The sequence below is a fragment of the Podarcis cretensis genome, assembly GCF_951804945.1.
Source record: "Podarcis cretensis genome assembly, chromosome: 3".
NCBI lineage: Eukaryota > Metazoa > Chordata > Lepidosauria > Squamata > Lacertidae > Podarcis > Podarcis cretensis.
In genome coordinates this window covers 6,892,439-6,906,483 of record NC_137172.1, presented here as the reverse complement: position 1 = coordinate 6,906,483, position 14,045 = coordinate 6,892,439, and the positions used below count along the sequence as shown (strand labels likewise).

At 44.7% G+C, this 14,045-nt stretch overlaps 1 protein-coding gene across 5 annotated transcripts in view; it reads left to right on the top strand.

Annotated features, from left to right (window-relative positions):
• The window catches only part of LOC307211811 (uncharacterized protein), a 198,677-nt gene that overhangs the window by 131,741 nt on the left and 52,891 nt on the right, over window positions 1-14,045 (top strand). Inside the window, exon 1 of one of the 5 annotated variants that reach the window (XR_013836585.1) lies at window positions 11,099-11,331. The exons of the other annotated variants lie outside the window; for them this stretch is intronic. The gene's annotated coding sequence lies outside the window, so the exon portion shown is untranslated. Of the gene's footprint in view, window positions 1-11,098; window positions 11,332-14,045 lie in introns of those variants that run through there. 5 annotated transcript variants of the gene reach the window in all.

Here is a 14,045-nt window from a genome sequence, read left to right as displayed (position 1 = left end):
AAGCCTGCAGTTTTATTAGAGTATAAGGAGTGCTTTTTTTCTATAAAAAAATGTTTAGGGGTACTTTCATTTTCCTACTCATATTGAAATACTGCCCCTCAATGAGGCCAAACTTAGATTCACAAAATGTTTAGGTGTATGCATACGCCTGTGTACCGCCAGAAAAAAGCACTGGGTATATATTTAAAGAAGATGAAATAAATGAACAAATTTAGTTAATTTGGATATGCAGAAGATATTAAAAATAATTTAAGGAACCGCAGAAAGAGGGGGAAGGAAGTCAAGTTTTAAAAATCCCGGAATTAACAATCATGTGGGACCCATGGTGTAAATAATGTATATAAAGCAGACATTCTGGGGGAACTTTGATTCCTCCTCACCAATATGAGCTGAAGAGCATGAAATCCACTCTTGACTCCGAGTATATTTCACTAACCTCTTTTATGAAGAAAGGGTTAGGCTGTGAGGATGTTCTTGGGTTAGAAGGAAAGGATGGCCAGAATATGGACTTGATCAAGCAGCCTTTGACAGCTTGGTGTCCCCCAGATGTTTTGTAAGGCAATGATTGTGGTGTGTTAGGGATTTCCTTCCATTCAGAGCCTTGGAACTGAGGGTCAGATTTGGCAAGATTTTAGTGATGGTGAAATCTTCTTATGGAGAATGGAGTAAAATCACTATCTTATTTATTTATTTATTTTAAACTGCATAACGGGGAAAGTGTACATAAAACCATGTGCATCACAAAAACAAGCATATTAAGCAAAATGCATCTAAAACTGTGCAGATCAGGAGAAAGGCACACTGAAAAGTTTCTTTCTTGGTAGGTATTGCAATTGCAGTCGAACTGAACCGTCCAATCAAAAGAGGTTGCTTCAAACTGCATTACAGCAAAGCTCTTAAGTCAAATTCCACTTCCTTTCCATTTAGGTGCTGTGAAGTTGGCAGCAGCTTTCATGAGATCACATGTTAATTGTTATGGAAATAAATTCATGTTGATTGTTATGGAAATAAAACAGCAGAGCCTGGAGCACAGGACAGATTGTGAATATATGAGAAAGGTGGTTTTGCGGGTAAATAAATATAAAGACAAATAAATGTTCTACAATGAGTTAAGAGACAAGGGCCTGGAGGGATCAGATGCTGACAGTTGCTGGAAAGTTTGCAGCTTTCCCCAAAGGTATGTTTCAACATCTCTTTGGTACGGCAGCACTATAAGTAAAGAGAACCTCCTTGTTCCATCCAAACTTGACGTCCTTCTGCCTTAGAGCATCTTCCCTTTGGCAGAGATCTCAAAGGAAACTGCAGCCATGAGGTTCCTTTACCTGAGCTTTGCTTTGGTCTTCATCATCTTCCACGTTGTCACACCCCTGCGGGCAGTGTCCCACAAGCCCGTGACATGCGCCAACCCCGCCCCCACCTGCTCTCCACCCCCCGGTGCTGGAGCATGAAGCTCCGCCACTGCTTCAATTCCAGGCCTTTCCGCAAAGTGCTGGGTTTTCCGCCTGCCAGAATCCCTGGAGATCTGCTGCCTTTCAGTGTAGACAATTCTGAACTAGTGTGACTGGGTATTACATAGCTACATATCCTATCTGGCTGCCAAAATGGTGAAGAAGAAAAGTGTATCATAATAAAACTGAATTTGAATAATTGACTTTTGCGACAGCATCAACGTTCAGGCCACAGACTGAGGCACACTCCAGGTTCCATCGTGGTCATTTATATTGTTCAGGCAGGTAGCCGTGTTGGTCTGACACAGTTGAAATATCACCTTAGAGACCATCTAAGTTTGTTCTGGGTATAAGCTTTTGTGTGCATGCACACTTCTTCAGATACAGATATATTGTTGTGAGTTTGGAGGGGTTAGTGTGCATGATGCCCAAGTCCCATCTAAATCCTGGATTCAACAAGGGTAAAAATCTAATGGAGGATTTCATTGTTGAACTAGCCAGACAAGCTTCTCTGTGAGAAAATGGCCACCATATTTGGCACCTAAAACCCAATGAGTATAACCCAGGCATGTCCAAATTCCGTTTCAGGGGCCTAACCCAGCCTGCTGATCAATTTATTCCAACTCCAGAGTAAAAAAATGCTCATCAATGTCAAATGTCAATCCTAAAAAAAGCTCAACAACTTTTGTTTAATTTATCAAATCTGGAAAAAAAAGTTTTGTGCTGCGTGTGGTGGTCAGCTCAGTGGGATCCCACCTTTGTCGCTAGTGAAATGTACTCGGAGTTGAGTGTGGATTTCATGCTCTTTATTCAGCTCATAGTAGTGAGGAATGGAAGTTCCCCAAAAACATCTGCTTTATATACATTATTTACACAATGGGCCCCACGTGATTGGCTAATTCCAGGATTCTCCTGTAGGCCAATCAGGTTGTGGATTCACTTCCACCTGGAGCTGGATTGGGTGGCTCCTCCAGACCAATCAGACTGCCGCATTCTGAATCCTATTGTTCTAGGACAAATCAGACTGCTGCATTCTGAATCCTATTGTTCTAGGACCAATTAGACTGCTGCATTTTGGATCCTATTCAATTCAGTACGTAACAGGTAGATCAATTCTACACATCTTCTGAAGGGGAGGAACCTGACTTTAGGGCCATCAGCGATAGATCTCCTTGTTTCTTTGATGCAGATAAACCACCGACAATGCCCAAGTGAGATAAACTGGGAGGGTTCTGCCAAGAGGAACTCAGCAAACCCTTTCCGTCTGGTCGGAATCTTCCGAGTTACTGTGGCGTCAATACACAATGCTGTGCCCTTGAGGGATACCTGTGAGCAGCCCACCTCCATGGTTGTGAACGTCTGATGGCTCTGCCAGTTCTTCAGGATCTTTTCTTGTGGTAGTGGAGCAAATCTGCCCATGTGTGAAAGCAGACAATGAAATAAGTATCAGTCTGCTCAGATGAATAAACACAAAATAATTTCACAATGTTGAAATCGAATGTGTGTGTTTTTTGTTTTCTATTTCAAAAGCGCCTACTGCTAAATATGACCCACCTTCAATGAAAGAACATCTCATCTGCTGGAAATCCCTCTTGACTGAAGTCCTCATCAACTAGTCCCAGGAGCAGATAATTGCAGCCAGTGCTTTTCATGCACACAGGTTATGGGAACATGGGTGGGGCAGACTGAACTCAACCCAGACTGAAAGCATGACAGAATTGAAGCTGATTTTTAAGGAGCCTTGTGGGTGACCACAAATAATTGAGGGTGGCATTTAGTGATATTGAGCATGGCTAGAAAAGACACCTCTATTGGTCTGTCACCCCTCCCCCAACTGTATTACCTGGGTTATGAAGGCGCCCTAAAGATGTTAAAGCAAAGATTATGGGATAATGCGCACAGTGACTTGAGATCTCGATCACACACAGTCTGTAGTCTGCTGGCAGTAGGAGTACAATATGGGCATGTCTTTCAGTTAACATCTTACATTAAAAACCTGACAATACCAAATTATCCAAGGCTTTTCACCAAAGCCAGACTAAACGTCTTTCCTTCTGCAGTGCTGGATGGCAGGTTGAGAGGAGTTCCCTACCAGGGCAGACTTTGCTCGTGTGCTCAAGGCATCAATTCCATAAAACATATTTTGCTGCACTGTGCAAAATATGAGCAAGCCAGGGCTGAACTGATACTACCCTTGCTGGTAACTTACCCGGGAAAATCAGAGGCTCACTATGTTAGGTTTCTATTGGAAGACCGGACAAACGCTAGAACATTAGCAGTGGCAAAGTTTTTATTGGTGGTTGCAAGAACCAATGATCCCTATCTTTTGAACAAAATGCTTGTTTAACTTGGAGGTAGGCTGTATGAATTGTGCATTGCTTTGTAACGATTTGTTGGGTCTCTGGACCGTAATAAAGATTGATTTGATTTGCTATTGAAGTTAATGGACATGGCTGCATTAGGTTTATTTATTTCCATGGGTCTACTCTGAGTAGGACTCAGAATTTTTTTTTTTTTTTTTTGAGGGGTGGGAATTTCTGTGAATGAGAGAAGAGACTCAGAGAGGTTCCAGGGTGTGGAGGGGTGGGGAGGAACTGAAGAACCAGGAAGGGCTATTGCTGCCTAGTGATCAAGATCCCAGGGTCAATCATCTGGGTCTTTCATTCTTTTCGACTTTATTCATACACATTAATTCTTAACTGTCAGGGACTGGACAGAGGAGGAATGGTGGAGCCCGCTACCCCAGCTTGACCCTTCCAGGGAGGAGGAAGTGGAAGATAGTTTAGATTTACAACAGGGACATTACAGATTGTGGACAAGACGGAGTGCTTCCGGAAGTGGCAGAGAGAGATTTCTAAGTTTGTCTGGCAGGGCAAAAAGCCAAGAATCAAGTATAAGATATTAACTGATGCGAAAGAAAGAGGGGGCTTTGCCCTGCCAGACCTAAAGTTGTACTATGAGGCCGCAGCTTTCTGCTGGCTAAAAGATTGGCTACTTCTCGAGGACACTGATGTATTGGATCTGGAAGGTTTTAACAATGCTTTTGGTTGGCATGCATATTTATGGTATGACAAGGTTAAGATCAATAAGGCCTTTAAGAACCATATTGTCAGAAAAGCAGTGTTTAATGTCTGGACAAAATACAAAGACTTACTGGAAAATAAAACTCCAAGGTGGCTTTCACCGCTGGAAGCTAAGGCCCGAAAAAGACCCAATATGGAGGCCAAATGGCCGAAATATTGGGAAATATTAGAAAAAGATGGAGACAATTGGAAATTGCAGAGTTTGGAGAAAATTAAGGACAAAGTGCGAGACTGGTTACATTACGCTCAGATTAATGAAGTTTTTAAAAATGATAAAAAGTTAGGGTTCCGGGTGGAGAAATCGAAATTGGAAACAGAACTGTTAGATCCTAAGACTAATATACTTTCAAGAATGTACAACCTGCTGTTAAAATGGAATACACAAGATGAAATGGTTAAATTGGCTATGATAAAATGGGCACAGGACATTGGGCACAACATTATGTTTGAGGACTGGGAAAGGTTGTGGACCATTGGGTTGAACTTCACTGCATGTAATGCTTTGAAGGAAAATGTAATGAAAATGATATATAGATGGTACATGAACCCAGTTAAACTTGCCAAAATATACCATTTGTCTGATAATAAATGTTGGAAATGTAAAGAAAATGAAGGAACATTCTTTCACCTCTGGTGGACTTGCCCTAGAGTGAAGGCTTTCTGGGAAATGATATATAATGAGATGAAAAAGGTATTTAAGTATACCTTCACTAAGAAACCAGAGGCCTTCCTTTTGGGTATTGTCGGCCAGAAGGTGTTAAGGAAGGACCGAACATTTTTTATGTATGCAACAACAGCAGCAAGGATACTTATCGCTAAGCACTGGAAAACCCAAGATCTACCCACACTGGAAGAGTGGCAGATGCAGCTGATAGACTATATGGAACTAGCCGAGATGACTGGCAGAATCCGAGACCTGGGAGAAGAGAAGGTTGAAGAAGACTGGAAGAAATTTAAGATTTATTTTTAAAAGCATTGTAATTTGGTTGAATGTTAAGAAGGATGCTAGATCATAAATAACTGACCACCACTAAATTAGATGGAATTAGGACGATAAGTAGATTGAGGAAAATATAAATCATTTGGAGAACGATTAGATTATGTTTAAAAGAATGGGACCTAAGAATTTTAAATAAGATGATAATTTGCTGGTTAAAATTTAAGACGATGTAAGTGGGAGCGGGAGATGTGAGGGAGTCCAAAGAGGTTTTGAAAATATGTTATGATATATGCTATATTGTTGATTATTTTTGCATTTGTATTTAAAAAATCTTAATAAATATTTATTAAAAAAAAAAAGATTTACAACAGGGGCTTGAGGGAGGTCACAGCTCAGAGGCAGATGGGGGGGGAATTGGGAAATAATGGGAGATGAGGAGGAGGAAGCACTGGGGGGGCAACAGCTGATGGACATAGTGTCTTTAGAAAGCATTCCTGACCCCCTCTCTCCCAGAACCTGTTGAGCCTTGAAAGTCTGAGAGCAAAGAGCTCAAAGACAGAGGGTGCGTAGCAGCACCTGTAGAAGTGATGAATGAGGACGTGGGAGAGACAGGGGAAAAGGGTGGAGATTCACTCGGGACAACGCCATTATCCAAGAGGCTGGGTTCTGTAGCATCTCTCTGTAATTATTGAATTATAAAAGGACAGTAAGAAATATTTCCTTGTCTTTGTATGTTCCTGGCAACTGGCTGGGCGTTGCTGGCAGCAGCCTGACAATAACAAGACAATGTATAATCACAGATGCCAATCAAAATAAAATACAAGTAGAAAAATATATCTAGAATTAAACACTAGGACCACATTTCCATACAAATTCCAACACAAAATAATAATAATAATAATAATAATAATAATAATAATAATAATATCGAAAGGTTCTGAGTAACAAGAATAGCTTTATACTCTCCTATGCCTTCTTACTTCAGTACCTTCTAAAAAGACTTCATTTCTTGGCAAAGGCATTTCCTTGTTGTCTGCCCTCTCTTATTCTCACCATGTATGGCCCAGATTTTAGTTATTCATTCCCTCATGGTTGTTGTTCTCATTTCTTCCCTGGATTTTGGAAGAGGGTTCTGGCAGCAGTTAAGAGGTGTTGCTGCTTCAATATGTTTCTGTATATGCTGGAAGCCGCCCAGAGTGGCTGTGGCAACCCAGTAAGGTGAGTGGGGCCCAAATAACGAAATTATTATCGTTATTATTTTTATCATTATGATGTAATGGAACAATGGAGCAAAAAAGGAAGAGGACATGCAAGCCCAGCAGGTGGCTATCCCTGAAGCCTTTGGGGTGCAGCGGGACCTTGTGCTGTGCTCCAAAGGCTTTGGGTTCCTTTTGCTGAAGCCAGGAGAGCAGAGAGGGAGAGCTACGCACCGGCCCTTCAGCGAAGTGGTAGGAGAAATGGAAGGGGCATCGTTTCTCCTGCAGCTTTGATGAAGGGGCACTAATCAGAGAGAGGGAGAATTATTTTTTTCCTGTTCTCCCCCTACTATGGACCAGTGCGTCCTATACTGTGAAAAATATGGTAAATGGTGTTTCTGTGCGCTGCTCTGGTTTGCCAGAAGCGGCTTAGTCATGCTGGCAACATGACCTGGAAGCTGTACACCGGCTCCCTCGGCCAGTAAAGTGAGATGAGTGCCGCAACCCCAGAGTCGTCTGCGACTAGACCTCACCTTTACCTTTAATGGAAGGGGAGAAAAATTAGCAGATAAAGTACTCAAAAACCCAGATAGTTGGCCTCTATGTCAGCCTTCATTCCATTTTTCTGAAGGTTTCAAAACCTGTCAGTCAGAATTACAGCTGTTCTAAACCTCAGAAATAATTTCCCATTTGTGTCCTCCCCTGATATTCACAAGGGCTTCCCCCCCCCAAAAAAAATCACAAACTGGTGCCAGAATGTGGTGGACAGATCTCAATGCTGAAGTGAGAGAAACCAAAATAGATGGATTGGTCTGAGCTACAAAGCAGTTTCCCAGATTTCTGGCAGAGGGATTGAACCTGAGACCTTCTGCATGCACTACAGGTGTCCCCCCCGTCCCCCTCCGAGTTTGAGCTTCCCTCTTACCTGCAACAATGTGGAAGAGGATGAAGACCAGAGCAAAGCTCAGGAAAAGGAACCTCATGGCTGCAGTTTCCTCTGAGATCTTTGCCAAAGGGAAGGCACTCTAAGGCAGAAGGCAGTTGGATGAAGCAAGGAGGTTCTCTTTACTTAGAGTGTTGCCATGCCAAAAAGATGCTGAAACACACATTTGCGCGCCTGAGGGGGAAATGCTGCAGACAGGTATTTCCTGCAACTGTCAGCATCTGAACCCTCCAGGCTCCTTTTCTCTTAACTCATCCTAGGCAATTTGTCTTGGACACCATCCCAAGATTTACCTGCAGAATAACCTTTTTCAAGTCAACAAGTGCCTGTGTGGAAAGACACGTCTTCTACTGCATCCCAGCAATAACAAGTCCTTCAGCAGAAACACACCACACCTCCTCCTTCCCAGCAAGAGCTATTCCTGGTGGAGGAAGGAACTTCATCTGCTCCTTCCCAGAAAAATGACACTGCTTCCCCTGCTCCTCAACAACAGGATCAGGTCCCTCAGCCTTACAGAGTGCAAGAACTTGAAAGGGTCAAACCTGAATATTACTCCCTTCTGGTCATTGGTTTTTGGGCCTCCCTGATCCAGAGCCAGATTATTGGTCCAACACACCCTCAAGGATTTAGATCAAACAGGAATCCAGGCTTGTCGTTAAACTGCTTCAGATGCTTAAACCTGTCCTCTAGGTGAGTGTTGCAGCCTCTCCATTTGCAACAACCCTTGACAGCCAGTGCAAGAGAGAAATCCTGCCACATCTTCCAGTCCCTAAAACCCACTGCTCCACACACCCATCAGAAGAAAAGAGCTATGCAGTTCTGCAGCAACCATCCTAGATGATCCTTTGATGCAAGCAGTGCAGGAAAGATGGAGCTCCTAATGGACCGCTCCACCAGACTGCCTCTTGGGGAGAGACAGGAAGTAGGGCTCAAGGCATCTGCTTTTAGCACTGTAGAGTTGGAAGGGACCCTGAGGATCATCTAGTCCAACCCCCTGCAGTGCAGGAATATGCAGCTGGTCCATACAGCAACCTTGCAACCTTGGCGTTATCAGCACCATGGTCTAACCAACTGAGCTATCCAGGCTCTGCTGGAGTCCAAGCTGAATCAGGCACCTCCTGGCCCTGAACTGGGCCAGTGGGCCATGATTGTCTAGAAATTGGCAAGGAGTTCTGGTTCTTGTTTTCCTCTCCCCTTCCTGTCCTTTTTTGCTTGTGTTCCATGTTTAGTTTTTTGGTTTTTAAATTGTACATAAGCAACACTGGAAGCCTTTTGGCTGGAAAACATAGTGGGGAGAAGCATATAACAGGGGCAATGGATATAAAACAACACACATAACAAAAACAATCATGTTAAGCAAAATGCATCCAAAAAGGTGCAGAGGAGGAGGAAAGCACACTGAAACGTTTCTTTCTTGGTAGGTATGGAAGCTGCAGTCGAACTGAACAGTCCAACCAAAAGAGGTTGCATCAAACTGCATTATGGCCAAGCTGTTACCCGAAATTCCACTTCCTTTCTATCCAGGCACCATGAAGTTGGGAGCAGCTTTTGTGAGATGAAGGGAAATCTGTTAATTGATACGGAAAGAGAACAGGATGAGAAAGATTGTTCTGCAGATAAATCTTGGAATGGTCTGCAAGATGAATAAATTGCCTAGGATGAGTTAAGAAAAAATAGCCTGGATGGTTCAGATGCTGACAGCTGCAGGAAATACCTTCTTGCAGACACATTGGCAACACTACTGGGGAGATTGCAGATAATACCATTCTCAGAGAGGGCACAAATGGCAAGGTATTTCTGAAGCTCAGAACAGCTGTAATGACCGCTCCCCGCTCAAATCGGGGGGCGCCCTTTGCGTGGACGCGTGCAGCCCCTAGATCTGGAGCAGCCCCAACAGCATAGGCTTGGCTTTGCCGTCCCAGTTGTCCAGTCCCACCTGGGGGAAGCATTGCCAAGGAGACCAGGCCAGGTAGGGGAGGAATTACCTGCCCACACAATAGAGGGAGGATCTTACCTGGGAATTCTCACTTGGCTCCAGAGCTTCTCCTACCCTACCCACCCTCAGTTAATGTCTTATTTTGCAGGTTAATTTTTCCTCACAGGTTTTGCAGGTTAACTTTTCTTCACAGGTATGCGGGCGCTGCTACGTTAAGGTCGCTGTTAAAGGGCCGGAAAGGAATTTCCCTGCATTGGCAGGTTTCGCCTTTTCCGTAGCAAAACGTCACAACTTTGGCGGTATCAGGCCTTGGGCGGAATCCTTTTGTCCATCTTCCTCTTTGCGGCGGCGATACCAGGGTTCTCCGTTAAAGGGGTTTTCTGAAGGGAGGCTTTGACCGTACGCCGAAAGGTCATCATTGCTCTCCCCTGCGGTGGCGGCATTACGGGGCGGCTATCTCTGCTTGAACATATGTTCTCCAGAGCCAGCCCATCCCCCCCCACACACACACTGGATAACCCTGATGCTCCCTAGGTCCCTGGCTGGGGATTGGGGAGGGAGAACGCCCAATGCCTGAGCCAAGGTCTACCCACATTTGAAATTTAATAAAGTTGTGGCCAATTTAATCCCATAGCACGTTGTCTTGAGTCATTATTCCACATGACGGAGGGACCGCGCGGGATCTGGGAACTCCGCCTGTCCACGCAATTCTGATTGGCAGATGTTGAAAGCAAAGGGGAACCTTCAGTAGAATGGAATGAAGGCTGACTCAGCCACCAGTTATGTGGGTCTATGGGTGCATTATCTGCTATTTCTTCTTCTTCTTCTTCTTCTTCTTCTTCTTCTTCTTCTTCTTCTTCTTCTTCTTCTTTTTCATTATCTGCCCTCTTCTATCTGCAGACAGTTTTTCCAGGTCATGTGGCCAGCATGACTAAGCTGCTTCTGGCAAAACCAGAGCAGTGCACAGGAACGCCATTTACCTTCCTGCTGCAGCAGTACCTATTTATAAACTTGCACTTTGGCATGCTTTCAAACTGCTAGGTGGGCAGGAGCTGGGACCGAGCAACGGGAACTCAACCCATCGTGAGGATTCGAACGACGATCTTCCGGATGGCAAGCCCATGAGGTAAGATGCCCCCCAAATCAACCATTCTATGTAACATTGATGATGTTGACCGGAGCATCAGTCAAATCAGGAGTTCCCATACCTGACAATCCAAATCTGTAAAACTCCACCATGAGGTCACCAGCTGGCCTCGTGTTAACCACGCTTTCACTCTCAGCCTTGATCTCCCCATCGGTATTATGGGACATAATAATACTGACTTGCTGTTACAGTAGGCTTTCAATATTTATTTATTTACTCATTGCATTTATATCCATGGAGGTCAAGGTGGCTTCTATGGCTCTTCCTAATTTAATCCTCACAACATCCCTGCGAGGCAGATTAGGCTCAGAGTGAGTGACTGGCCCAAGACCACCCTGGGAGCCACATGATGAGGCTAGATTTGAAGGCTGGTCTCCCATTTCCTAGTCTAGGAACTCAGGCTACTACCTTGAATGTGCTCTTCCAATGCTCAAAACAAAATGTCCATGAAATTAATGTTTCTGTTTTGTACAAGACGTCCTCTCAAATAATGACAATTTACTCCCCTCTCTTTTGCACAGATTTACCTCCATTGTGTAGAGTCTTCAGAGGATATTGCCAGGCCCCAAGGACTGTGAACTGTCCCTTTGGAGAGAATACATTGGTCTCCTGTGGCCCTAATGCACGCTGCTGTAGGAGTAAGTGATACCCATGAGTTGGTGGTCCCACTCACTTGTGAACGTTCGTTCATTTTCAATCCTGATTTCCCGATCTACACTCTGCATCTTCACTGGAGGAAGCAGAAGCAGGGCTTTTCTTGTGCTAAAGGGAATAGTGGTCAATCACTTTATAAATCAGGACATATTAACCCTATTTTTAGATGTCTAAGTTTGGATTCAGTTTTGATGCAGCACTTCTAGGTTCTGCATCTTCTTTTAAGCATTAGGGCCTCAAGGTTTTCATCTGTCCACAGGGAATTTTGATACCGCCGGTGTTCATATGGATGCAAACTGTGCAGGCTGCACTTGCTATGGGCATGAAAACTGGCTGTTCTGATCTAACTCTCCAAAATTTTAAGATAGTGCTCAGTAAGTGAAGATGAGTCAGTTGTCTGCTGCTGCTGAAAGAACGCAAGTGTGATTTGGCCACAAAGAGTACCGCTTAATCCTCACCAGACCTCACCTGAAGTGGAAGAATACACCATAAAATACAGTAGAATAGGAGCTAGAAACCTTATGGTCCCAAAGGACCTGAACCAGGGGTGCATCCATCACCAAGGAATACTAGGAAGGCAAAGATGGTGATAGAAATTGCTGTATTTTAGAAATCTTTGAGAAATAAATAGTTTTCTCATCTCCAGCAACTGCAATCTGAGGATGGAGATGAGAAATCATTTCATAGATCCATTCTTGTCTGTGGGCACTTCTGAACCCAGATTTTAAGAAGGCAAACTACTGATTTGAGTGTCTCCCAAGGCAGTTGAAATTTAAGCCTCTGAAAACTTGTTTTTGTTTTGTTTTTGCAATAGAGAAAAAGACGCAGGAAATGAATGAATGAATGAATGAATGAATGAATGAATGAATGAGGTCCCTCCAAAGTCGACCATACTATGTAAGATTGATGATGTTGACTGGCTTTTTAGCAAACCACGCTTTCACTAGCCTCGATCTCTCCATCAGTATTATGGGACATAATAATACTGACGTGCTGTTACAGAAGGCTTTGAATATTTATTAACTCATTGCATTTATGTCCCACCTTTTCCCCCATGGAGCTCAAGGTGTCTTCTGTGGTTCTTCCTAATTTAATCCTCACAACAATCCTGCGAGGCAGATCAGGCTAAAAGTGAGTGACTGGCCCAAGGCCACTCTGTGAGCCTCATGATGAGGCTGGATTTGAAGGCTGGTCTCCCATTTCCTAGTCCAGGACTTCAGGCTCTCATATTTGAAAGTGCTCTTCCAATGCTCAAAACAAAACGCCCGTCAGATTAACGTTTCTGTATTGCACAAGATGTTCTCTCAAATGATAAAAATCAACTTCCCTCTCTTTTCCACAGATGAACATTCATTGTGTAGATACTTGGGAGGATTTTGCCAGGGCCCAATCACTGCGGAGTGTCCCTTTGGAGAGATTTCATTGGTCCCCTGTGGCCGAAATGCAAGCTGCTTGTTATGTACTGGGTTGAATAGGATCCAAACTGCAGCAGTCTGATTGGCCCTAGAACAATAGGATCCAAAAGGCAGCAGCCTGATTGGTCCTAGAACAATAGGATTCAGAATGCAGCAGTCTGATTGGTCCTAGAACAATGCAGCAGTATGATTGGTTGGCAGGAACTACCCAATCATGCTCCAGATAGAAGTAAATCCACAACCTGATTGGCTTACAGTAGAATTCCGGAATTAGCCAATCATGTGCAGCCCATTGTGTAAATAATGTATATAATGCAGATACTTTGAGGGGGCTTTCATTCATTCCTCCTCACCACTATGAGCTGAATAAAGAGCATGAAATCACTTTGCGACTCTGAGTATATTTCACTGGTGACGAGGATGGGATCCCGCTGAGCTGACTGCCACACACAGCACCGCAGCACCGCCACCTGCCGCATCGCTGCCTCGCACCGTGTATCCAGGCTTCAGCTCCGGGACACAAGGAACTCAGAATGGCAACCAACAGCAGCTTTTCGCCGTTCAACCCAGCATCTGGAGACTGGGAAGCATACGCCTCCCGTTTCACCTTCCTCCTAGAAGCCAAAGGGGTCACCGATGAAGAAGACGCCAAGAAGAGGGCAATATTCTTCAGCGTCTGCGGAGAGGAGATGTTTGAAATCGCCCGGGCTCTCCTTGCGCCTGAAGACGTCGCTACTGTTCCATACAAAACAATAATGGAACAGCTGAAGGGGCACTTTTCGCCACAGCCCTCAGTGGTGGCTCGTCGAAATGCCTTCTACGCAAAGCGGCAAGCCCCTGGGGAAACCATAACTGGGTTTGTGACCTCTCTCCGCCAAGCCGCCCGGTTCTGCAACTTCTCAGAGCTGGAGAACATGCTTCGTGACCGCCTCGTCGGTGGCCTGAGGGATGAGAAGCTGCAACGACGCCTCTACGCTAAGAAGGACCTAACGTTCCAGGTCGCTCTGGAGGAGGCCCTGGCAACGGAAGCTGCCAAGAGGTCGACGCAAGAGGCACGGCCGAGCCAGCCATCCCAACCGAGGGTCCACCATGAAGACCTCACCGACGACTCAGGATCCAACAGGGAGGAGGTGCACCGAGTACAGCAGCGCACTCAAGCAGCCCACATACCACAGCTGCCTCGACGAGAAGGAGGGAACTGCGCAAGCTGCGGAGAAAGTCACGAGAGGAGGACCTGCCGTTTCCGCAACGCAGAGTGCAGGCAGTGCAGAAAATCGGGACAC